The sequence below is a fragment of the Bubalus bubalis genome, chromosome 21 (assembly GCF_019923935.1).
Source record: "Bubalus bubalis isolate 160015118507 breed Murrah chromosome 21, NDDB_SH_1, whole genome shotgun sequence".
NCBI lineage: Eukaryota > Metazoa > Chordata > Mammalia > Artiodactyla > Bovidae > Bubalus > Bubalus bubalis.
In genome coordinates, this window is record NC_059177.1 from 30,791,266 (window position 1) to 30,817,933 (window position 26,668).

At 40.0% G+C, this 26,668-nt stretch overlaps 1 long non-coding RNA gene and 1 other non-coding gene across 3 annotated transcripts in view; one reads left to right on the plus strand and one right to left on the minus strand.

Moving 5' to 3' along the window:
- Positions 1-26,668, minus strand: part of LOC112581125 — a 470,843-nt gene that overhangs the window by 132,288 nt on the left and 311,887 nt on the right. The gene's annotated exons all lie outside the window — the stretch shown is intronic.
- TRNAW-CCA lies at positions 25,971-26,043 on the plus strand. The gene has a single exon. It is a non-coding gene; the product is annotated as a tRNA-Trp (tRNA).

Here is a 26,668-nt window from a genome sequence, read left to right on the forward strand (position 1 = left end):
TATCGATCTCTCATGGCCCAGATGGATGACTGAGAAGTTTGCTCATTTTCTTTTCTTTTTTAGGCTGGACACTTTGATGGAGGAAAGATAGGACTGATTTTGTAATTCAATAGATGCCCAAACTTTAGATCTCTTGGTGCAAAAACAGGTTTGCTAACATTTCTATTGAGAGACCACAGTTATAGATATTGAGGATTTTGTTTTTCTGTGTATAAAGTAGTCTTTTAAATTTTTTTTAAAAATCGAAGCCTAGTTGATTTACTGGGCTTCAGGTGTATAGCAAAGTGATTCAGTTATACATATATATGTGTGTGTGTGTATATATATTCTTTTCCAGATTCCTTTCCGTTATCAGTTATTATAAGATATTGAATATAGTTGTATGCTATACAATAGGTCTTTGTTTTTTTTAATTTATTTTAAATCTGGTGATGTGTATCTGTTAGTCCCAAATTCCTAACTTAAAGTGTTCTTAGATGATGATAATATTAGAGATTTTTTTTTTTGAGTAAATATAATATTTACTACTTGTTGATCATCATGGCCAAATCTATCAGAAGGATAACTTGTATTAGTGAGGTCTAGGAGATGTACTGTGTTTTAGGAATTTTATTTTGATTCTCTCTGCTGATTCATTTGAAAGTTTATTATTTCTATGTACCATTTCAACTGTTACTAAATGTGAACAGAAATGGGTTGTTCTTATTTTTATTAATAATATAATTACATGTGGGCCAATTATTTGTTTGATAGGAGAGTTGATGGATTTGGTATCTCAGTTTCAAGAAGCAAATGGAAGACTGCAAATTCATGAGAGCCTTATGGTTTAAAATAAAAAGAAGAAAATAACCTAAAATTTCTCTTGGATGTAACCACAAAATATCTTCAAATTTTACAAAATTCAAAGGTAAAATACGGGAAATGCTGGCAAATTGTTCAGAGTAGCTGAAATTATGCATGATAAATATTTGTGTGTGTGTGTGAAATAACTGACATTTTGTGAGGATCAAAATTACCACAGAAATTTGGCCAAGTCAGCATCAAGTGATTTCACACAATTATTGAACTTTTCTCTGTTGGAGATGTTCCCGGCCAAATCATTCCTTTTTGGAAATTTCCTGGAGCTCCCTCGTCTGCCACAGAATAGCACTGAGCGTCTCTCATCCAACAACCGAGCAAGACACTAGCGGCTTCTTTCCGTTTTCAGCCAAGCCTTTATCTTTCACCTCAGGAGACGCTCTTTAAGTTTTTTCTGCTACTCTTGGTTTTTGCCTGTTTGAGCAGCTTTCTGGAGAGGCCTCCAGGACTGACCTTTCTCACCCATCTGCTTGGCTAATTCTGCATCTCAAACTTCGGAGCAGTACTTTCCAACAAATCCTTCAGGATGGTGGAAATGTTCCACATCTACATTGTCCAGTATGGTGGTCCCCACCTACAGGAGGCTCTTGAGCACTCCAAATGCTCATGTACTGCAGAATGGAAAGTTTGAATTTATTGAATTTTAATCATTTGTAATTTAAATAACTGCATGTGTCTGCACTGGACAGCACAGCACTACCTGGTGTCTTTTCATGCAGACTTTGAAACCCTTTTAAAAACTGGATTATAAATTCTATGAATACAGATCCATGCCATGTCTGTTTTGTGCACTGTTGCACCAATAACACCAGTAATATTTTGTCTGGCACAAAGTAGAATCTAAAATGGTTTTCCTAAATGTATGACTGCATGAATGAATATAGGAACTTGATGGATAAAGGTAAAATTCAAATGAGGAAGAAGAAAAGGTTTATATTTGTCTTTTAGTCTTCAGTTCAGTCCAGTTGCTCAGTTGCGTCCAACTCTTTGCGACCCCGTGAATCGCAGCACGCCAGGCCTCCCCTGTCCATCACCAACTCCCAGAGTTCACTCAGACTCACGTCCATCGAGTCAGTGATGCCATCCAGCCATCTCATCCTCTGTCGTCCTCTTCTCCTCCTGCCCCCAATCCCTCCCAGCATCAGAGTCTTTTCCAATGAGTCAACTCTTCGCATGAGGTGACCAAAGTACTGGAGTTTCAGCTTTAGCATCATTCCTTCCAAAGAAATCCCAGGGCTGATCTCCTTCAGAATGGACTGGTTGGATCTCCTTGCAGTCCAAGGGATGCTCAAGAGTCTTCTCCAACACCACAGTTCAAAAGCATCAATTCTTCAGCACTCAGCTTTCTTCACAGTCCAACTCTCACATCCATACATGACCACTGGAAAAACCATAGCCTTGACTAGATGGACCTTTGTTGGCAAAGTAATGTCTCTGCTTTTGAATATGCTATCTAGGTTGGTCATAACTTTCCTTCCAAGGAGTAAGTGTCTTTTAATTTCATGGCTGCAGTCACCATCTGCAGTGATTTGGGAGCCCCAAAAAATAAAGTCTGACACTGTTTCCACTGTTTCCCCATCTATTTCCCATGAAGTGATGGGACCAGATGCCATGATCTTCGTTTTCTGAATGTTGAGTTTTAAGCCAACTTTTTCACTTTCCTCTTTCATTTTCAAGAGGCTCTTTAGTTCCTCTTCACTTTCTGCCATAAGGGTGGTGTCATCTGCTTTTAGTCTTAGCATATATTAAATCAAGTTCTTTTAAAAGATTATCTCTTTAAGGCAATACTGCTCCTTTACCAAACTGAGACAAGAAGTTATAAATTTCTACTCATTATGAGTTACCTTCTAAACTATAGTCCTTTAACCCAAACAGATTCTGTTAAACAACGAAACTGTAGAGGAGTGTTTGTTCACAGATCAGTTTTGCTCTAGGGTTGTATCAAACAGTCCTATCAGTGACTGGCACATACTCTTTTCAATAAGTATAAATTCCTGGGAAATAAGTTACTGTACCTGTAGACTTCAGCTTTGTTGTCATCTTCAAGTATGAAAGTGTGGTTTTAACACATTAGCTCATTTAGTTTAATACTGCCACTTTCCATCTTGTGCTTCACTGCTGCACACATCACTAAATGTCAAACCATAAATACAAAGTGACATCTCACAGCAGTCAGAATGGCTATCATTAAAAAGTCTACAAATAGCAATGCTGGAGGGAGGATGTAGAGAAAAGGGAACCCTCCTACACTATCAGTGGGAATGTACATTGGTTCAACCACTATGGAGAACAGTATGGAGGTTCCTTAGAAAACTCCAAGTATTAGCTGCCATATGATCTGGCAATCCCACTCCTGGGCATATTTCCAGAGAAAACCATAATTCTAAGAGATACATGCACCCCACTCTTCACTGCAGCAGGATTTACAATAGCTGAGATGTGATAGCTGCATAAATGTACATCAGTAGATGAATGGCTAAAGGAGACATGGTACATATATACAATGGAATGCTATTCATTCATAAGAAAGAATAAAATAATGCCATTTGCAGCAACATGGATGGACCTAGAGATAATCATACTAAGTCAGAAAGAGAAAGACAAATACCATATGATATCACATGTGTGGAATCTAAACTATGACTCAAATAAACTTATCTATGAAACAGAAACAGACTCCAGACATAGGGAAGAGATATGTGGTTTCCAAGGAGGAGGGCTGGTGGTGTGGTGGGGGGATGGATTGGGAGTTTGGGATTAGCAGATGCAAACTATTATATAGAGAATGGATAAATATCAAGGTACCAGTGTACAGCACAGGGAACTCTATTCAATATCTTGTGATAAACCACAATGGAATGGAAACGAACATGAGAAAGTTCAGTTATATATATGCATAACTGAGTCAGTAATTTACTGTAGAGCAGAAATTAATACAACATTGTAAACCAGCTAATATTTCAATAATGTAAATTTTAAAAAATGCAAAGTAAGCTCTCAGTCTATAGAGTTCGACTTTGTCATGCAATAGGACAACAGTTAGAATTCATCACAGTTTACTTAATAGATAAATCACATCGAAGATGAGGCAAAAGAGATCACTTCCTATGCAATAAAGCCAAAAAATTAAAAAAAATTAAGTGGCTCACAAAAACATTTTTGGTAAGGGCTTACATAAAATGAAACATCACTTAAAGCCAACTTGCAGACAGAATCAGACGTGCATTTGGAAGAAGAAAAACTCATTTGTTCACAGTTTGTTAATATATAATGGACCATCTAAACACAGACCAGTTTAATGAATGATGATATTGTACTACTGAAAATTTGGATCAAAGAAAACTATAAAGTGAGAGTGAAAGTCACTCAGTCGCGTCTGAGTCTTTGTGACCCCATGGCCTATACAGTTCATGGAATTCTCCAGGCCAGAATACTGGAGTACGTAGCCTTTCCCTTCTCCAGGGGCTTTTTCCCAGCCTAGGGATTGAACCCAGGTCTCCCGCATTGCAGGAGGATTCTTTACCAGCTGAGCTACAAGGGAAGCCCAAGAACACTGGAGTGGGTAGCCTATCCCTTCTCCAGTCAATCTTCCTGACCCAGGAATCAAACAAGGGTCTCCTGCATAGCAGGTGGATCCTTTACCAACTGAGCTATCAGGGAACAACTATTTCTATCAGCTATAAGCAAACATAATAAATATTTCTGACCATCACTCAAAATGAACTGAGATCAAAGTGGCAATCTAGCAACAATGAAAAAAAAGTTTATTATCAGCATTTATAAATGCAAACAAACAATAATCTCTATTTATCTCACAGTCTTTTCATCTTTAATTTTGCTTAAATTACATACGCAGTAAGTTTTACAATACCTGAAGCATGAGAGTGGGAAGATCAGTGTGGAGCTAGATTCCAGGACTGTGTGGCACAAGGGTCATTTTCCTGCCTGTCTTTCATTCTAGTTGAAATAGCGGAACACAACAGTGGCAGTTACAGTCTATGACTGCTCAGCAAGCTCAAGTCACAGGATGTTATCTCATGCCATCCTCTTTGAGGTATCATAGTTATCTCCATTTTGCTGGTGGGGAAACTGGATCTCAGGTGAAGTAATCAACAAAAGGACACAGCTAGAAATGAGCAAACCCTGGCCATGTGAATCCAGAGCATTTTGGGATAGACTATTGATATCTGTTTATTTTACTTATTAACAAAGCCCCCATTATGATTGGGGGCCACAATGGATCTAGTAAAAAGACCACATCTTCCAGTCTCCCTTGCACTTAAGTAGGAACATGAGACTATGTTCTGGCTTAGTAAGATATACGGTGTTACTGGGTGGGCCTTCTGGAAAGGTTCCTTACAAGGGTGATAGATAGACCAAACCCTTGTCACATTCCCTTCTATCTGTCCAAGTGTGGATGAGACAGGTGCTCCAGGAACCACATAGATGACCAAGTGATTCTGAAGATTAAGTCATGTGCTGGAATCACCCGGCAGAGCGTTAGGAGGAGCCTGGGTTCCTGGTAACAGTGGTTGCCACCTACCTACCTCCAGACTTCACTTATGTAAGAGAAAAATAAACTCTCTTGTTTAAGCTTCTGGTTTTGTAACTTTTCTGTTTTATATAGTTTAACTCATCTCAACTAATATGATTACAAAGGATATAAAACAAGAACTGAAAAAGAGGAGAGCAATTCAAGAGCACAGATATAGTGCCCCAGTGATAACCTGTCAATTCTCCCCAAATGATGAAATCATTGGATTTCAAGCAAAAGTCCCATAACTGTGTATAGAATTGAACAATATGAATTTATCATTCATTTGGATGAACAAATCAACAATTTTGAAGACAATATTAATGGTGGAGGAGCATACTATATTGAATATCTAGAATGACTGTAAAGATAAAATAATATGGTCTTGCAAATAGGTTTTTCATTCAGGGCTATGGCATAAAATAATAGAAATAAGTAGACGCCATCTTTATTAATATGAGAAGAAAGATGTGCTACTCAAACTATCTTAGGGGAAATGGTTACTCATGAGAAAAATAATTAAAATCAAATCCTTACCTAACATCACAGACACATTCCAGTTTGATCAATTACTAAACCATGGATGAATGATTTTTTATGACCTCCAAATAGAGAAGAATTTAAAAAATAAAACATGCGAATAAAAAAACTCAGTTTTCAAATAATAATTTAAAAAAACCTTCATGAACAGTATTAAAATACATACTGGCCAGAAAAAGACATCTTCAACACATAAAGCAAATGATTATCATTCACAATATATGAAGAACTCCTCAAATGAACAATAAAAACGCATATAGGAAGAAAGGCATAGAAAGCAGCATGCAGTTCTCAGGAAAGAAAAGGTGAATTACCCAATAAGTGTATTAAAGAGGGGTGATCTGACTGCTAGTCGTATTATACAAAGTAAAAAATTAATTTTATGCTTTCCAGATTTCCAAACAGTTCAGAAACCTGATGATATCAAGTGTTAATGACAGATGAAGATTAGGAATTTCCATTCATCGCTGGTAGGAGGGCAAACTGCAATAGACATTTTGGAGAACAACTTTCTAGTATAATATAGTTAAAACTGAGTATTATGCTTTCCCTTCACCCCATAAATTCCACTTCTAGAAATATGTATTAGAGAGATTCTTGTGTATGTGCACAGGAGGAGGTAGCTATAAGAATGCTCATATCTAGCAAGGTGAAAAGACAGCCTTCAGAATGGGAGAAGATAATAGCAAATGAAGCAACTGACAAACAACTAATCTCGAGAATATACAAGCAACTCCTACAGCTCAACTCCAGAAAAATAAATGACCCAATCAAAAAATGGGCCAAAGAACTAAATAGACATTTCTCCAAAGAAGACATACAGATGGCTAACAAACACATGAAAAGATGCTCAACATCACTCATTATCAGAGAAATGCAAATCAAAACCACTATGAGGTACCATTTCACACCAGTCAGAATGGCTGCGATCCAAAAGTCTACAAGTAATAAATGCTGGAGAGGGTGTGGAGAAAAGGGAACCCTCTTACACTGTTGGTGGGAATGCAAACTAGTACAGCCACTATGGAGAACAGTGTGGAGATTCCTTAAAAAACTGGAAATAGACATGCCTTATGATCCAGCAATCCCACTGCTGGGCATACACACTGAGGAAACCAGAAGGGAAAGAGACACGTGTACCCCAATGTTCATCGCAGCACTGTTTATAATAGCCAGGACATGGAAGCAACCTAGATGCCCATCAGCAGATGAATGGATAAGAAAGCGGTGGTACATATACACAATGGAGTATTACTCAGCCATTAAAAAGAATACATGTGAATCAGTTCTAATGAGGTGGATGAAACTGGAGCCTGTTATACAGAGTGAAGTAAGCCAGAAAGAAAAACACCAATACAGTATACTAACACATATATATGGAATTTAGAAAGATGGTAACAATAACCCTGTGTACGAGACAGCAAAAGAGACACTGATGTATAGAACAGTCTTATGGACTCTGTGAGAGAGGGAGAGGGTGGGAAGATTTGGGAGAATGGCATTGAAACATGTAAAAAATCATGTATGAAACGAGTTGCCAGCCCAGGTTCGATGCACGATACTGGATGCTTGGGGCTGGTGCACTGGGACGACCCAGAGGGATGGAATGGGGAGGGAGGAGGGAGGAGGGAGGAGGGAGGAGGGAGGAGGGTTCAGGATGGGGAACACATGTATACCTGTGGTGGATTCATTTTGATATTTGGCAAAACTAATACAATTATGTAAAGTTTAAAAATAAAATAAAATAAAATTAAAAAAAAAAAAGAATGCTCATATCATCATTGGTACAGTAAAAAGCTGGAATAAATTAAATACCCCTTGACAGAAGATTAGACCAATTAAATTTCATCAGATTCATGCAATGGAAATTTCCACAGTGGTGAAAATGAATGATATTATATGTATCAACATGGTTAAATCTCAAAAATGTTTAAAAAAATCATATCAAGTAACATACTATTTCTACAGAACTTCAAAACTTAAAAACCATGCGGTAGTGGATAGATAACTGCTTGAGAATGATAAATGTAAAATCTAGAATAGTGGTGACTCTGGAAGGCATCGGGATTAGGCTCCAATAAATTTGATAAGTTTTATTTCCTCAAAAAATCAACATACATACAGCAAATGATTTACTATGCTTGATAAAAGATAGTACTTTGCATATAAGTATACCTTTTTTAACTTTTGAAATATTTTACAAATGAATTATTACTATTTTAGAAATTTTAAAAATCATTGAATGAGGGAATTTATTATTAAAAATTGCAGGGTTTTTTTTTTTTTTTTTTTTTGTCTATCCCATTTCACAGTTGCATCTGGCAGAGTTACACTAAAGAAGCTGTTCTTATGTTTGGAGAGTAGGCTAGGCTAACAATCTGTATATATTCTCAAACTGAATTTAATAGTATGACCCAGAGTTTTGCACATACAATTTAATTAGTAAAAGGTGGTGTACATGGCAGGCAAATTGATTAGAGGGTGATAAAAAATGATCTGACTCCTCCAAGTTACTGGAAATATAAAGTCCAATTCTGCATCTTCTACAAGAATGAAGCCAGGACTTTTATCACTTGATAAAAGCGGCTCTTCTGATACAAAATTTGGAAATGCCAACTTCCTTTCCGACAGCATTTCTGTGCCAGACAGGGTGCTGGGGGGCTTTCATTTTTAATTTACAGATATTTTCATATCCACTTTGCAGATGTGAAAACTGAGACCCATCTGTCCATGACTTCCCTGCCTACCAAGCCGCGGTAGTCATGAATGGCAGAGTCAGGATTCAAATTCAGGGCTGCTGGATTACACGACAGTTCTTCCATTATTCTACAAAACTGGTAAAATCTTGTGAAGAAGAGGTGCGATTTCATGTCTAGAATGCCTTGTTCTGATCTCTTTAGAATAGGTATTTCTGGGTTTCATATTATCTGAACTTCTGTCAAATAAATAGACTTTTTAAGCCAATTGAGGTATTATTTCACTTTGCTCCATTTTTTTTTTTTAATTTTTACTGGAGTATAGTTGATTTGCAATGTTGTGTTAGTTTCAGTTGTACAGCAAAGTGAATCAGTTATATATATATCCACTCTTTTTTAGATTATTTTCCCATATAGGTCATTACAGAGTATTGAGTAGCGTTCCCTGTGCTATACAGTAGGACCTTATTCGTTACCTATTTTATATACTGTAGTGTGAAGGCAATGGTACCCCACTCCAGTACTCTTGCCTGGAAAATCCCATGGATGGAGGAGCCCGGTAGGCTGCAGTCCATGAGGTCGCTAAGAGTCGGGCACAACTGAGCGACTTCACTTTCACTTTTCACTTTCCTGCATTGGAGAAGGAAATGGCAACCCACTCCAGTATTCTTGCCTGGAGAATCCCCAGGACGGAGGAGCCTGATAGGCTGCCATCTATGGGGTCGCACAGAGTCGGACACGACTGAAGCGACTTAGCAGCAGCAGCAGTGTATATCCCTCCATTCTTAAGAATAGTTCTCTTGAATAGGAGAGCTTCTCTTATTAAGCAGGTCGAATAGTTTCTGCATTGGCTCACTATCTGTAATGGTTTCCAGTAGCTTTTTTCACTTACTGTTCTTTGGCCTGCTGATAATTATAGTGTTTGCCTTTCTTTATTCAAAATGGCTTTTAGAGGGAACATTTCCAAATCTATAACCAGTTACTGAATGTATCAAGCCATAGAGGGAAGATGAGAGTAGAAGAGAAATATATGCAAACATGCACACAAGATCATATATATTTTATTGGCTTATCTGGAACCACACCCATTTATCATGTGGCCATTCTACAAAAGAGCTCAGCTTATTTTTGCAGAAGTGAGATTGAAAAAAAAAAATCAAGTCTTATTGAAATGGAGCAGGACTCTATGGTCCCTGCCCTCCATGTCCTCAGTCTGCCTTTTGTCTATGGAAAAACTGCAGCCAAAGAGTAAGTTTAATCAGAGAAGCGAGAAAATGCAGAAGCAAAGGAAAACAAAGAAGACAAAATAACAATAATTTACTTATTAAACAAACTCAAGGACATTTAGTTCCTCCTCAAAGGCTACAGATAATATTCTGAGACATGCTGTGAGCTGTCTGGTAGATAGAAACACTTCCCAGGTGGAAGAATTTAACTACATGATGACCAAACCGTAGCCATAAGCAGCCACAATTCCGAGAACTGGCCTCAAGGAAATGGAAACAAACTGACCCCAAAGCTGAAGACTAAGTGTACTCAATCAGATGGTACTGGCCAGACCACTGCATGACCGATTTCAGTATGAATGTCAGAGCTGACTGTGCTGTTTCTGCATGTAGTCCCCTCTCTCTGCTTATACGCCCCTAAAACTCCCCCTTTAAAAGCTCCTGCCCGTTGAATGTCAGTGAGAGGGAGTTGGCCTTTGGACAGGGGTCCAACCTATCACCCCCTGACTCCTCACTGCCCCTGCCCCTGGTTGCCAGAAGCTGAAATAAAGCTAACTTCCTTTTCCACCAAACTTGCCTCTTTATTGGCTTCAGACTGATGAGCAGCCAAATCCCACTCTTGGTAACATTATTTCTTTACTGCTAATCACTTGAAAAGTTCTGTTGACATTATTTGGTTATATTCTCAGAGGAATTCTCCCCTCCTCCAAGATTAGTTTTCATTTTTCTCAGATGTATTTTCTGCATAAACTCAAGCAAAACAACATTCTAGATGCTCATGGAAAATTCTCCTTTTCCCTCTGCAAATATTATGCTGAAATCTGTCATTCACTCTGTGTCCCAAATCAACAAATGGTAAATATTTCAATATAGTTGTCTGGTATATTTTGGTATCTTCCCCTCTAAATTCCTTTTAAAGAAAAAGTATGCCCTTCACATAACTAAAGGCATCTGCAAAGAAACTAAAAAAGAGTCTGGGGAAAAAAAATCAGTCTTTGTTCTCCTTTATTGTCTCACACAAGGACCTTTGTACTTACAATAATGCCGTGAAAAATGTCTCCGTGTTCTATCAATAATACATTGAGGCTCAGTTTATTTCATTTTATGTTGTTTTTACTCTGCTTGGCAAATAATGCCCTCTCTACTTTCTCATTCTAATCAAACTGTACAATATTAATAAAACAAACCCAAACTAATCAAGCCCATTTTCCTCTATATCTATCCTCAAAGTTATCAGGGACTTACATCCCTACATATGAATAGTACAATCAGACATGAAGTAGGAGGATAAAACATGGATAAAGGAATTATTGACATATAAAGGTAAGACAAAAACAAAGGCAACAGCTGTAATGAACTTGATGATCATCTAAGACGTGTCGTGTGCAGATTTTAGTCTACAGGAAATGTCTAACACTAGTGAACCACCATGATCCTTGCATGGGTATGATTTCAGCATTTATAAAAAGGATTTTATGCATTTTTATTTTTACATTGACCAATTCATTTTGAAAATGATTTCTGTCTGCAAATCACAAATTTGGTAATTGTTTTCTTAAGTGCTTAAGATTGAACCACTATACATATAGATTCTTCGCTTTTCACAAAGAAGAATTTCCTCTAAAATCTAGTTTAGTTTAATTATAGCAGTCTGGGTGTGATTTCTGTTTATATCCCTCCGGTTGAATCTGCTCTGGCTGGGTTTGGGTCAGAGCTATTTCTAGGAAATGCCTGCTACTTGTTCTCAAACTAAAACTTCTCTACATTTTTCTTGTTCAGGCTTGATGTCTTTGTTTCTTTAATATGAAAGTGGGTGATCCATGCACATGTCTATAACTAGGTATTTGAGCCTGAGACCTGATGCAGTTAGTGCTAAAGGAGGTTGGTGGGTACATCAACATGGTAAGTATATTCCTTGAACTATTAAAACTACTCCTTTAGTTATAGGACTCCTCCATTCTGGCTAACAGCAATCAAGCTTGATTTAAGCAAAACCAACCAACAAACCATATGAAAAGCAAAGACAGGACAATGCATGCTAATGTCCACTGGACTCCTGGGAAGGAAATCTGTGGGGCTTCAAGAAGCACTAGACCCAAGACCGGAAAGTCAGCCTGGAGCCCAGGGAGTACTCAGTCCCACTCTCATGGGTGACTGGCTCATTCTATTTCACGTCTCTATCAGACCAGCTGTATCTACTCCACAACACAGAAGATGATACCCAACAGCTCCCAATTTTACAGATAACAATTACTTTCTAATGGAGAAATAAACTTGGTCTTCCCACTTCTAAACTCCTAGGAAAGGCATTTGATGGGAGGCAAATTTGGTACAAATTCCCACTCCTTACCGTCTAGTTGTCCAGGCAACTGCAGCTCAGAGATTAGGGACTCATCATAAGAGTCAGAGGGGTACATTAGGGTGGCAGTTAACAGCATCTGCAGAGAGTTTGGTAGCTACTCTATCAAAAGTTTCCCTGTCACTACAACGAGGAAAGAACAGATGATACACGTAACAGAGTAGGAGGGCTGCGATGAGTCATAGTCCTGCTGACACATGAGCGCAGAGCCTTGTGAGCATCAAGGTTAACTTGGCTGCCATCTTGAGATGTTCAGCCAAACAATTGCTGGTGCCTGAAGCACTTCCCAAAGGGTTTCCCTGGTGGCTCAGATGGTAAAGAATCTACCTGCAATGTGGGAGACCCAGGTTCTATCCCTGAGTCAGGAAGATCCCCTGGAGAAGAGAATGGCAACCCACTCTAGTATTCTTGCCTAGAGAACACATGGACAAAGGAGCCTGGAGGGCTACAGTCCATGGAGTTGCAGAGAGTCAGACAAGACTGAGTGATTAGCACACTTGTCCTTGAAGTACTTCCTGCTGCTGCTGCTGCTAAGTCGCTTCAGTCGTGTCCGACTCTGTGCGACCCCACAGACGGCAGCCCACCAGGCTCCCCGTCCCTGGGATTCTCCAGGCAAGAACACTGGAGGGGGTTGCCATCTCCTTCTCCAATGCATGAAAGTGAAAAGTGAAAGTGAAGTTGCTCAGTCGTGTCCGACTCTTAGCGACCCCCATGGACTGCAGCCTACCAGGCTCCTCCATCCATGGGATTTTCCAGGCGAGAGTACTGGAGTGGGGTGCCCTTGCCTTCTCTGTGAAGCACTTCCTAGTTTTTCTCAAAAGGTGGAATCTGGTCACCTTACCCCTGGTTTTGATGCTCTTTGTACTAGGATTAAATTCTGCCCAGATTAGAGACAACAACTTGGTATCCCTCCAGCTGAGAAGACACTGTACTCTAGACACTCGATTTCTCTAAAGACTATCAACAGACTTTCTTCCAGAAATTGAAGCTGAATCTGATACCCCAAAGGAGACTTCATACGGAAAAATTTCACACAATGTATCCATAAAAATCATATACAAAAAAAAAAAAAAAAAAGATTTGGATTTTATAGTTTACATTGCCCCACCCATACAAGTCCAGGCTTCCAGTTAGAGAAATCTTTCCCTTCTCTGATAGAAAACAAGTTTAAAAAAAGAGAAATTAAAAAAAAAAAACAAACCACCACAACAAAACACCTCTGGACCACATTACCAAAATTCATACACCTGTACCAATAAAAAACTAACCCAAAATTTAAATTATATTTTTTCCTTATGTTGTGATTTAATTTTTTGCTCATCCAAAGGGGATATCAGTCAGAAACTTTAGAGGGTTTATACTGGTTGGCAATATTGGCAGTTTACTACAGAGCAACCAAGAGTGACAGTCATTTCTGTTCAAATACTTGATTTCTTCCTGACTCTTTTTGAAAGAAGAAATGAATCGATATACCTATACACAGGCTGACCATCTACTGAAAGATCATTAGTTTTGGTCTGTAACAATCTTTGAGGGTAGTGAGATTTTCCTTTTCTTCTCCTGTACATTATTAAGCGAACAATACCATGATTCTATGTAATGGCTGTGATGAGGGAAAGAGACGAACCTAGGGAAGTATCCTGCAATTTTCTAACATTCAAAGGTCTCATTTTATACATACACATACACTTTCTACATATTCCTTCACAGGTTTGTTAGATTTTGGTAATCTAACAAAGGATTTGTTTCATGTGATTATTGGATAGGGGTCTGTCTTCCCACGAGACTGTAGGTTCCCTGAGATCAGGGACTTAAAATATCTTGTTGTTTAGTAACAAGTGAAACCAAGAGACTGCTGCGGTGGTAAATTCATTTTGGAGCAGGAACATGGTCTGCGGATGCCAAGGGTTTGAATCTCAGCCTTGTCACTTGCCAGCTGTGGGACTTCAGGCCAACTATGTAACATCCCTGTGTCTAAGTATTTCATCCATAAAACAGAGATACCTATGTCACAAAGATGCTCTGAGGATTGAAATGAGTTACATACAAAGCACTTAGAAATTGTGCTGGCGCATAGTCAGTGCTCATAAATGTTGTATTGGTCACTCAGTTGTATCCAACTCTTTGCAACCCCGTGTACTGTAACCCAGCAGGCTCCTCAGTCCATGGGGGTTCCCAGGCAAGAATACTGGAATAAGTAGCCATTCTCTTCTCCAGGGGGATCTTCCCAACCCAGGGACTGAATTCAGGTCTTCTACATTGAAGGCAGATTCTTTACCATCTGAGCTACCAGGGAAGCGCTTATAAATGCTTATAAGCATTTGTTAAACAACAGACCCTCACATATTTGTTAAACGATTGCTTAACAAATTCAGTTCAGTTCAGTTGTGTCTGACTCTCTGTAATGCCATGGACTGCAGCACGCTAGGCCTCCCTGTCCATCACCAACTTCCAGAGGTTGCTCAAACTCATCTTCATCGAGTTGGTGATTCCATCCAACCATCTCATCCTCTGTGGTCCCCTTCTCCTCCTGCCTTCAATCCTTCCCAGAATCAGGGTCTTTTCCAATAAGTCAGTTCTTCACATCAGGTGAATAGCAAATTACACAGAGAAAAGAATGAGAGAGGCATTTACAATTTTATAAGATCAGTGCCCTGGTATATAGTATATAGTGCCCTGGATACTTTTATCCCCAAACTATTCTTTTCCTGAATATTATGTTTACATACATTTAAATCTAGGACATTATTTTTTCTCCTCCAGAGGGGCTCAAGTAGCTATAAGTTCTGATATGGGTGGACTTTAGTTTGCCTGTTCTATGGGTGGGGAATGGGGAGCATCTCTATTAAAAGAGAAAAAAACCTTTTTTTTCAATCATCAATTTTCCCTAGACACAAGAAAAATTATTGTGTCTTAGTAAATTTAATATTAGGTTCATCATTAAAAAATACATGTTCATTATAAATATACTTAAAAATACAAAATGTTCATAAGTAAATCAAAATACCCCTAATCATACTACATGGGAGAGTGACTATTTTGTAAAAATGTTATGCTATATTACATCCTAGGTTATAAATTTAAGATGAATATACTTAGAAATCAAGTAATAGTAATAGTAAATCAAGTAATAGTAAATATTTTGTTCTACTATGTTCTTCATTTACATCATGAATAATCCTCCCTATTATTTAATAATCTTCAAAATGAGAAGTTATAAATGAATGTGGATTTTTCATCACATGGATGATTTATTTTATGATTCCAAGGATTTTTCAAATAGAGGATGCTTGTGATTTTTCTACTGCAAATGATTGTGTGGTCAGTATCCCCACAAGAGGGCAAAAGGGCTTTATCCAGAGATATTCACAGGAAGGGGGGAAAAATGTCTACACAAGAGAAGCCCCTGCCTTGATAACAATCTAGAACACCAAGGAATATTTATTTCTGGTTTCAGACTTGCCCATCAAATTTTAGTAAGTTCACATTTAATCTTTTAACCTTCATATGTCTGCAAAGTGTTAAAAAAAATGCTGAAAATAACTTCACAGTGCCAGGATCACCATCTCTGCTCAATAAATACATACTGAATGATTAACTTCTCTTTGCTTTCTTCGTGAAAAAATTTGGAGCTGAATCAATAAAACAAGCTCCAGAAAGACGGTAATTTGAAGATCAAGATATTGAAGCAAAACTGAAAGCTATTCAAAGAATAAAAAAGGAAAATGCATGGATGAGAAATTTTACTTCTCAAACAAACGCTTCATAATCAGGAGATTTGAGCTGTTAGTTTGATGAACACTTAAAATTAATTCTCCCTTTCATACGTGGAATCAAGAATTTTAGAGGTGAAAGGTTATGTATTCTTATTTTGTCAGAAGTGGAATACAGAGGTGCAGAGTTTAAAGGATTTTCCTAAGGGTTCATTTGGAATAAAACCTAAACTCTTTACTCAGTTTTACCAAACCCTGCCTGACCTAGCGTCTGTTATCTCCCTGCCATCCCCACCCCAACACTCCCCTTCCCATTCAGGACTATGTTTCAGGCACACTGGCCTCCACAAACCTGGTGCCTCAGGTGAGTCCTTCCTGCTGGCCGTCAATTCCAGAAACCCTCGCTGTCCACACACTCGGTCACCATCACACCTTCTCCTGCCCCAGCACTCCCTCTCTGCTCTCTCCTCACTCTGCTGACTTTCTTCCTACTAAGAAAAATGGAAGCAACAAGAAGTGAAATTAACAGACACCTAGTAACTCATGTGCTCACCTACCCGACTCTGCACTCTGCCTGCTTGCCTGTTTTTCCTGTTCCTCTCTAAGGCCACCCCTTCACAAGGACATCAGCTCTAGTCCCTCTCTGCCTACTCAAGGACAGTGTTTCAACCAGATCCCTTTCCTCCTCTACAACATCAATTTTCTCTCCTCCTACAGCAGCGTCAACCACGTTGCAAACACACGCGATTACTTCTCTCATTTAAAGCAAACAAACAAACAAAGTTCTTCCTTGGACCATGTCTGCTGTGCTTACTATTTACTGCCCTATGTCTTAGCTCCCTCACCAAACAAAGCTCGTTAAAGAGCTGTCTGTATTTGAGTCCTCTGATTTTCTTCTGTTCATTCTCTTTTAGCAATTTTGATTTTGCAGTAGGTTTATTTTTATGTATATATGTATGTATTTTTGGCCATGTTGCATGGTATGTGGGATCTTAGTTCCCCAACCTGGGATGGAATCCAATGCCCTCTGAGTTGGAAGTATGGAGTCTTAACCACTGGACTGCCAGGGGAGCTCCTCATTCTCTCTCTTTTTAAAAAGATATTTATTTTTAATTGATTGATGATTGCTTTACAATACTGGTTTGATTTCTGTCATATATCCACATGAATTAATCATAGGTGTTCATATAACCCCTCCCTCTGGAATCTCCCTCCCACTAGGTTATTACAGAGCCCCAGTTTGAGTTCCCTGAATCATCCAGCAAATTCCCATTGTCTATCTATTTACATGTTAGTGTATATGCATCCATGCTACTCTCTCCATTCATCTCAGTCTCTCCCTCATCTCCCCCGCTCTCTCTTCTTCTCCTCCCCCGCCCCCACTCCAGGAACCTAGAGCCTATTATAAGAGTGAAGTAAGTCAGAAAAAGAAAAACAAATGTTGCATATTAATGCATATATATGGGATCTAGAAGGATGATACTGACAAATCTGTTTGCTGAGCAGCAATGGAGATGCAGATGTACAGAACAGCCTCATTTTCTTTTAAACTAACTTAAATCTGACTCCCTCTCCTGCCACCCCACTGCCATGATGTTAAATCCAGTGGTCATCCTTCAACCCTCCTGTTAATTAACCTACAGGAAGCATTTGACATAGCTGATGGCTGCCTTTGAGGCTACGTTTCTGTTCGACCTTTGGGCCACCTCACTTTCTAGATTTTTATTTTAACTCTACCGATTGCCCTTTTCGCTCTTTTTTAGTTTCTCCCCAACCTCTTAACACTGGATTGCCCCAGAATTTAGCCCTTGGCCTAAGCTTGTATTTCCATATTGTTTTCTCCTATGGCATGAAATATTGGATTCCTCTCCTAAACATTTGAGCCTTATAACCAACAGCCTATTTAACATTTACACTTTGATAACTAAAAATATATATCTAAATGAACATGACCAAAACTCTATTCCAAGACCACTCGACCCCTCCATTGCCAAAGCTCTTTTGCCCTCAGCCTTCTTCAAGTGTTTCCCTGACAACTCCATTCTTCTTACTCAGCCAGTAATGCTTGACTTCTTTTTCTCATGCATCCAATATGTAACCACCAAAAAAGCTGTGCTGGCTTTACCTGCAAAATGTATCCAGAATCGAGCCACGCCCCCCCATCCCTACAATTTTGGTCCAAGCCACCATCATCTCTTGCCTGGATTAATACAACAGCCTCCTAACCATTCTCCCTGCTTCTACACTTCCTCGCTCTGAATCTCTTTTCACTTCAGCAATCAGTGTTCCCTGGAAATGTAAGTCAGATCATGTCACTTCTAGGCTCAAAATTTGCAATAGCTCCATTTATCACTCCCAGCAACATTAAAATTCCGCCTTTGGCTACAGGCTCCTACATAATCTGGACTTCCCTGGTGGCTCAGATGGTAAAGCGTCTGTCTACAATGTGAGAGACCTGGGTTCAATCCCTGGGTTGGGAAGATTCCCTGGAGAAGGAAATGGCAATCCACTCTAGTACTCTTGCCTTGAAAATCCCATGGACAGAGGAGCTTGGTGCAGGCTACTATCCATGGGGTCGCAAAGAGTCGGGCACAACTGAGCGACTTCACTTTCACTTTCCTATATAATCTGGTTTCCCATCAACTGTTTGACTTTCTCCTTCTTCAGTCTGCTTGAGCCAAACCCTGCCGTGTGGGGGTGGGGGGTGGAGAGAGGGGGTTGCACTGGGTCTTCCATGTCTGCATCTCAGTTCCCCTAGATAACTGCTTCATTTCCCCCTTATCATTTGCTGAAGAGTCTTCTCACTGGAGTCTATCCTCAGTATCCTAATAAGTACTGTCATCTGCCCTGGCCATCTCACCATTAACTATCATCTGCTCTCTCAATCTTCTGCTGCTGCTGCTAAGTCGCTTCAGTCGTGTCCGACTCTGTGCCACCCCATAGACGGCAGCCCACCAGGCTTCCTAGTCCCTGGGATTCTCCAGACAAGAACACTGGAGTGGGTTGCCATTTCCTTCTCCAATGCATGAAAGTGAAAAGTGAAAGTGAAGTTGCTCAGTCGTGTCCGACTCCTAGCAACCCCATGGACTGCAGCCTACCAGGCTCCTCCGTCCATGGGATTTTCCAGGCAAGAGTACTGGAGTGGGGTGCCATTGCCTTCTCCGCAATCTTCCTCTACCAGGTATGATTTCTTATAATAGTTATTAATCTCTAATAGAATTATAACATTTACTATGCTTACTGTTTATTTTCCAACTCTATGTCTAGAAGGTAGGTATTGTGAGTGAGAGATCTTAGTTTGGTTCACTGTTGAACTCTAAAGCCTAAAACCTGGCACACAGTAAGGCTCAATAAGTAGTTCTAGAATGGACCCATGAATGAATGAATGGCCATGTTTTTACCCATTCCCTTTGCACACTGTCCCCTTTATTTGGAACATCCTTTGTTCATTGTCACACAGTGGCTCATTCAGACACCAAAGATCCCACAGGATGTCTTCCTAAGAGCACAATCTCAAAGAACCCCCAGTTATTTGCCACAAAACACCTTATTTTCATCATTCTTATCACTTATCCAGTATCTTCTCATTTGTCTATTTGCTTTTTATCTATTTTCTGCCCCTACCCCAACTCATTCAGTCACCTCTGAATCCCTAAGACCTAGAACACTGCCTGGCAGCCATCCTGCAAACATTTATTATAAGAAGAAAAATCACACAGTTAGTGTACCATCTGGAAAGCATTACACAAATTATATGTTAATGGCAGAATCCAAAACACAACTCTTTCCTACTGCAAGTCAAAGCCCCCTTCATAGGTGTTCTGTCAATGTAGCAACCAGAAGAATGCTAAACAAGAGGATAAAATACGATTATTACTATTGTTAGTAGACTTTCCCATCATGATTTATCTAACTTAGTTAACAACCTAGTTTTCCCACAAGTAGCTCAGACCCATGAAGGGTTGAAAAATCTTGAACTGAGCTCCTCTCTCATGTCATAGAATCTCTATTTCACTGACAGGGAAATTTTGTCCTTGATTGACGCTTGCCTTACTGTTTATAAACAAATTTTCCTTTGTTTTGTTTTATCCGAACAAATATCTATAGGATCTTAACCCACTGCTATTGAATCCACATTTCAATGCTCTTATTCTTAGTAGGCAGTGAGGGAGTGTCTGATTCTCTATGCCCAGTTAAAGCCACGAAAGAATGGACAGTGACAGCAATCCCAGGTTGTCCATATCCTGGAGCTGCAAGATTACAGCACAGATGATCATACTGGAGCTAAGTGTTTCCCATGAAGAACACAGGAAGCTTGATGGGGATCCATAAAGGATTAGGGATTATGAACTCAGACAAAGTGCTCAAAAGAAGTGACAGAGATAGTAATAATGAAAGCAGGAAATATCTTCAGTTTGATGACAATACCTATTCATGTGGTAGGTGTGGGGAGGTTTCCCCATGACCAGTCCTCAATAACTCACCTTGGTAGTAATAGTACAAAATTATGAGCATCTTAGTCCACTGAACACAAGGTAGCCTGTCATAGGGTAATTTGGGAGATAAAGTAATTTGATAAAGTGTCAGGATCTTTTACTCAGTCATTTGAAGGAGGTAAGCAAGGCTGATGTTGTGAGTGGAAAGTTGTCCACCAGCCCCTTTACATCAGAAACTCATGGGGCTGTTGGACATGCTCATTTAAATGGTGTCCCAAGGTTTAGCGTCCACAGGACATCGTAGACACATTCCCCACACTGTCCCATTTTCTCTTCATGGAGGTGTCCCAGGCCAGGGATCCTCCTCTCTGCTATTTCAATGCCTGGCCTTTGATCTCATGTCCTCCTCACATCTCTGCCTCCCCTTCACTAAAGTGTGTGTGTATGAGCTCAGTCGCTCAGTCATGTCTCTTTGTGACCCCATGGACTGTAGCCCACCAGGCTCCTCTGTCCATAGGATTTCCCAGGCAAGAATACTGGAGCGGGTTGCCATTTCCTTCTCAAGGGATAGTCCAGCCCCTGGGATCAAACCTGAATTCCTGTATCTAGCAGGCAGATTCTTTACTACTGAGTTACCTGGGAAGCCACTTCACCAATGTGAGCCTCCTCTAACTGCTATGATTTTAGTCAGCAACACTATGTGTGTGTGGATAACACTGGAGAACTTCCCTGGGAACGAGATGTATTTGTTAAAATCAATGTGAAATTATATATCTGAAGCAAGAGGGGAGGAGGCTGTAGCAATGGTTCTGACCAGGTTAAAAAGGTTGGCAAGGGGGGCATCCCAGTAGAGGGGGAAAGTCCCATAGAGAGCGACAGGTATCTACAGCCGTAAAGCAAGAGTTATCACTGGGCAATGCATTGGTCTTTAGGCTAAAATGCTTAAAGAAGAAAGAAAGGGAGAAAGTGGCAGGGGCAGATACTGTGTGAGCAGTTAGTTTTTTGAGAAGTATATGTATCATTTAGTAAGCCATTTAGGGACTTTCCCAGTGGTCTGATGGTTAAGATTCTGTGCTTCCACTGCAGGGGATGCAGGTTTGATCTTTCTTTGGGGAACTAAGATCCCATATGCCTCATGGCATGGCCAAAAAAAAGAAAGACACCTATATTTAAAAAAAAAGTCATTTAAATAAGACAAACACATGTTCCATAATAAAAAGCGTTTGGAAAAACCAGGGCTTGCCCCCGTAATGAATGGTCATTGTTACTGCATGTCATACCAGAAACCAGTGTAATGGGAGATTTGAGGCAGGAAAATGATTTTACCATATATGGCGGGTTATCATGCTTATTATTTGTCAGCCTAGCATCCTGTCCCTCTTCCTTTGGTAACAGACCCATATTTAGGGAATCACCACTCCCCTCCTTTCAGTCCAAGGAGTTTTTACCACCTTGCTTGTGCAGATGTGACATGGTTTGAGTACCATGATTCTAATAATGAAGACCCCAGAGGTGGTCATGTGACTCAGTTCATCCAATGAAACCCAGTCCTGGGAGTCTGGTCAGGGCTCTAGCAAAGGAGACTCTTTATCACTGGAATTAGAGCTGGATGCCTATGGCCATGGGGGGTGGGAGAGGGGAGGAACAAGGATGGAATTTGCCTGAGGGATAAGCAAACAAAGAAAGTCAGGAAAGAGAGAAAGCTAAAGAGATCTAAAGAAGGTATTTGTACACCTGGATTCAGCTGTGTCTTTGTGACTTTTAAGTCAATGATTTCCTATCGCTTAAGCTAGTTTGTATGGGATTTCTGTCACTTGCACTCAGAACAGTCTGACAGATATTAATAATAAATATCAGCTGACACTTATCTAGTGCTTACTATGTGCCCATCAGACAAACCTTTATACATAAACTCACCTAATCCTCTAAGAACCCCATGAGGCTGATGCTATTACACCCTCATATTATAAGTGGGAAAACTGTGTGATCCCAAGATCATATAACTAGCCAATGATGGATTCAGGATTCCAACCCAAGCAGCCCAGGTCCAGAGTTGATGCCTTTGACCACTGCTTCTCCTATGTCTAATGGAGCACAGAATCAGTTTGAAGATCACTTACAATTTCCAGAGGGAATAACCTGGGTCCCACTTAGCCAGGGTGAGAGGATTTCTTTGGGATTTTGACTTCAATTAGAGTGTAACTTCCTGCAGAGCAAGAACTACATTTCATTCTTTAAATCCCAGTGTCTAGCACATGCTTGGCTCTTGACAACACAGTCAGGACGGACACTGAATTGAAATGGAAGGCAGGATTCGTTAAAAACGGGTCTGTCGTTGTGCCCACAGGGTATAGAATAAAGTTCTAGAGCCAGGAACCAGGACCAAAGTGTGTGCATATAAGCAAGCTCACCCGGGAGCAGAGCTATAGGACTCTTTACAACCCCAAGGACTGTATAGTCCATGGAATTCTCTAGGCCAGAATACTGGAGTGGGTAGCCTTTTCCTTCTCCAGGGGATCTTCCCAACCCAGGGATTGAACCCAGGTCTCCCGCATTGCAGGCAGATTCTTTACCAGCTGAGCCACAAGGGAAGCCCAAGGACTTAATAATGAATTACAATTCACTTTCAAAAATTTGGGCTAATTTTTTGTCTCCCTCTTAACAATAGCTGTGGCTGCTGCTTAAGTCATAAAGGAAATCAGTTTTCTGAACCCTCTCCTAGAGCCCTGGGCAAGTTTCAACCACACCCTCTGCATGCTTGGCAAGTTCTATTCACTTCGCTGCTGCCGCCCCATGGATTCCAAGCATGGGTTTTCTTCTATTTCGCTGGCTGTCCCCCCACTGCCCCACCTTCCTCCAAATGTCCGTTCTGATCAGATGGACAAGTCAGGCTTTGCCCAATTAGTTCACTTTAAGTAGCTTACCCAGTACTTTATTAAAAGCAAAATCCACATTAGGTTGACAAGATTAGAGGAAAATATAAAAATAAATTACTGTATTAAAATTAATTAAATGAAAAGCTGTATCTAATACCAGGAAATGATGGACTTCACAGGAGCAGTGAAGCCCTTAGTTCAACAAATCATTTTTAAAAATCCTAAAAACTCCCAACCCAGGCCTGAATTAAATATGCTATACCAAATGCAAAAGCAAAAAGATGATAATTTTGGCTTTTTTGAACAAAATGAATAAAAAGTTCATTCTGCTCTTTGCCCTGCAGGAAAACTCTTTTTGATTGCAACACCATTCCCCATGTTGAGTGTCATAAATAATATCATCTCAGACTTGGAGAATGACTTTGGTTTGAGGATCTTGAAGAATTTTGAAGATATTCATGCAAGTACATAGAGAGACAAATAAATAGAACTACAGGTTCAACTGCTCAGGTTAACATTTATCAAGTACCCACCAGGAGGTTCTGTGCTGAGTAATGGGCATACCAAAAAAGGGTGCAAGCTACAAGACGTGAGGGAGACAATTAGGACTAGAATCCAACACAAAATGCGTAATGCTTTCAACTTTTATACCCTCTCATCAATTATTTTTGTAACTTAGTTCTTGACAAGTTCGAACTCCTTCATTCAGTGACTAACAATACAAGGAATTGGATTTTAGTGGATATGGAAAAAATTGGGGTGAAATCAAGTCCAATGTGGAATATTATGGAAGTACCTAGATGCTTTTATTCTTCATTCATATTTTGGAATTCATACATTCCCCTTAGGATCCCAAGTCATTTTCATATTTTTATTCTGTGCATGTGCATTGATGTGTCAGGGCTGAAATAGTCAGATAATGGGATGGGTTTTCTTGGCTGCCTCTTCTCTTCTAAAGCAAGTCCTCATCATCTGCACTACATCTCAGGAAAGAAATGGAAAAGCAGGTGGACCGAAGAACCAAATGCGGGCTTCAGGATGGTTGGGTGGAACCATCCCCACCAGCTGCATCACTTATGAGCCCTGTGATAGAGTCCAAGGACTCAGCACCCCTGAGCCTCTATCTCCTCTTCTAGTAAAAGGGGACAATCTGAGCTTCTGCTCTCTAGGGTAGCTGGGCAGATAAAATGGGTCTCAATACATATGAAGCTTATAGCACCAGGCTTGGCACATCGTCAGAGCTGGTATATTTTAGGTCCCCACCTGAGCTGGTAATACTGTATTTTCTGCACCTTGATTAAATTTCAGTGCATTGTCCTCTTTTCCCCCTCAGAAGAGGCCTGATTTCTCTCTATTCCACCATTGCCCCAGTTTCCATTCCCCTCTATCTGCATCCTCTGCCTTGAACATATATTTATTTGTATGTTTATCCTCCTCCCAATTACCTCCCTGAGGTAGTTACTGTGACATTTATAAATGAGGAAAACAGAGTTACTTTTTCTCCCTCCCAACAGAACTTAAGCTCTGTGAGAGAAGGAACTGGTCTGTTCTTTCCCTGATGCATGCCGAGATTCCAGAACACTGCTTGGTACACAGCAGGTACTCCATAAATATTACTAGAATGAATGAACAAATTAGTTGTTCTCAAGGGCACAATACTTCCTAGCACAAGTCAGACCCACAGTCCCTTCTTCCTTGAATATTAGACCATTTTGGAAAAGCTACACTTGTTCTTGTCCAGATTTGAGGAGACTTATAATGCAAGAAGTGCTGGATTCCTCATGGTGGTATTTCCCCAGCGTAACTGATACCTTGCAGTTTCATCAGAATATCCTCCTACAATCCCATGCCCTGAGAAGTGATCATCTGGACTCACAAATATACACACCAAGAAATTTCAGGTTCCCTTTCAAGTCCAAAGTGTGACAATACTGGGTCCACACTCCGGCTGTCTCTGAGTGACTGCACCTTCATTTGGCCAGAGTATGTGCTCTAGGTTGCTACAGTCTTTTCCCTGTCCTTTTTGCCTTTCTGTCAATCATTGCGGGTGTCAGTTGTAATTTATTGCTACAACTTTGCAGTATTTCCTAAAAGAGAAGTATCTTGATCAAAAGTGAGAAAACAGAAGACTTGGTGCTTTAAAAAGATGAGAGAAAAAAAAATTAAATAAGGATAGATTATTCTGAGATGTTTGCTATGGAATTGCCCATCAATTGACTCTTTATGTTATCTGCCCACTCTAGATACATGAGTTTACCAGTCTACCCTAGAGAGGGGGCCCTATGCCTTGGACCACTCAGCCATCCTGGGGTTCTGCTAAATTGATGACTATTTAGTGTTTTTTCCTTTGTTGAAGTGAGCAAGACATGTTTGGATGTCAGCTTAATTTCTGTTATTTAACTCTATGCAAGCAATACTTTGACTAATACTTCTACGGAATGTTAATTAAAAAAAAAACAAAAACAAAAAACAAACCTGAGAAATGGCTATTCTGCCAGGATCACAAACAGTAATCTAATCTGAACGCATTATGGCATTTCATTTCTGATTATACTTATATATCAGGATATGTTTCAATATCTCTATCAGTAATAGGTATTCTAGAAAATATAGGTTTATGGTTAAGGAAGACTAGAAAACACAAGATGAAATAAGGTTCTATGGGTTTCTTTACTATGAATTGCCTTTGCCTTTTTCTTTTTAATAAGCATTGTGTATCTCTAAAGGGGGCTTCCCTGGTGGCTCAGAGGTTAAAGCATCTGCCTCCAATGCAGGAGACCCAGGTTCGATCCCTGGGTCAGGAAGATCCCCTGGAGAAAGAAATGGTAACCCACTCCAGTATTCTTGCCTGGAGAATCCCATGGACAGAGAAGCCTGGCAAGCTACAGTCCACAGGGTCGCAAAGAGTCAGACACGACTGAGCAACTTCACTTCACTTCATTTCATATGTCTAAAGAACTAGGGACTCAGAGGAATGAAAGGAGCTGGCATATGTTATTTTCCAAACCTGTTTTATCTGGTAAAGACCACTCTGGCCATTTTTTTTAAACTCACAAAAGATTGGTTGGTAACAATGACAATGTTTCCCCCCCGCCCTTTTTTTTTATATTGTAGTGGTTTTGCCATACATTGACATGAATCAGCCATGGGTGTACATGTGTTCCCTATGCTGAGCCCCACTCCCACCTCCCTCCCCATCCCATCCCTCTGGGTCATCCCAGTGCACCCGCCCTGAGCACCCTGTCTCATGCATTGAACTTGGACTGGTGATCTATTTCACATGTGATAATATACATGTTTTAGTGCTATTCTCTCAAATGTTTGGTTTTCTAAGCACCATCAAGTACATTCCCTACATGTTTACAGGTCAGCTTTAACTGGCTCTATGAAAATAACAGAACAAAGGTATCGTTCACATCCTGGATGCCCA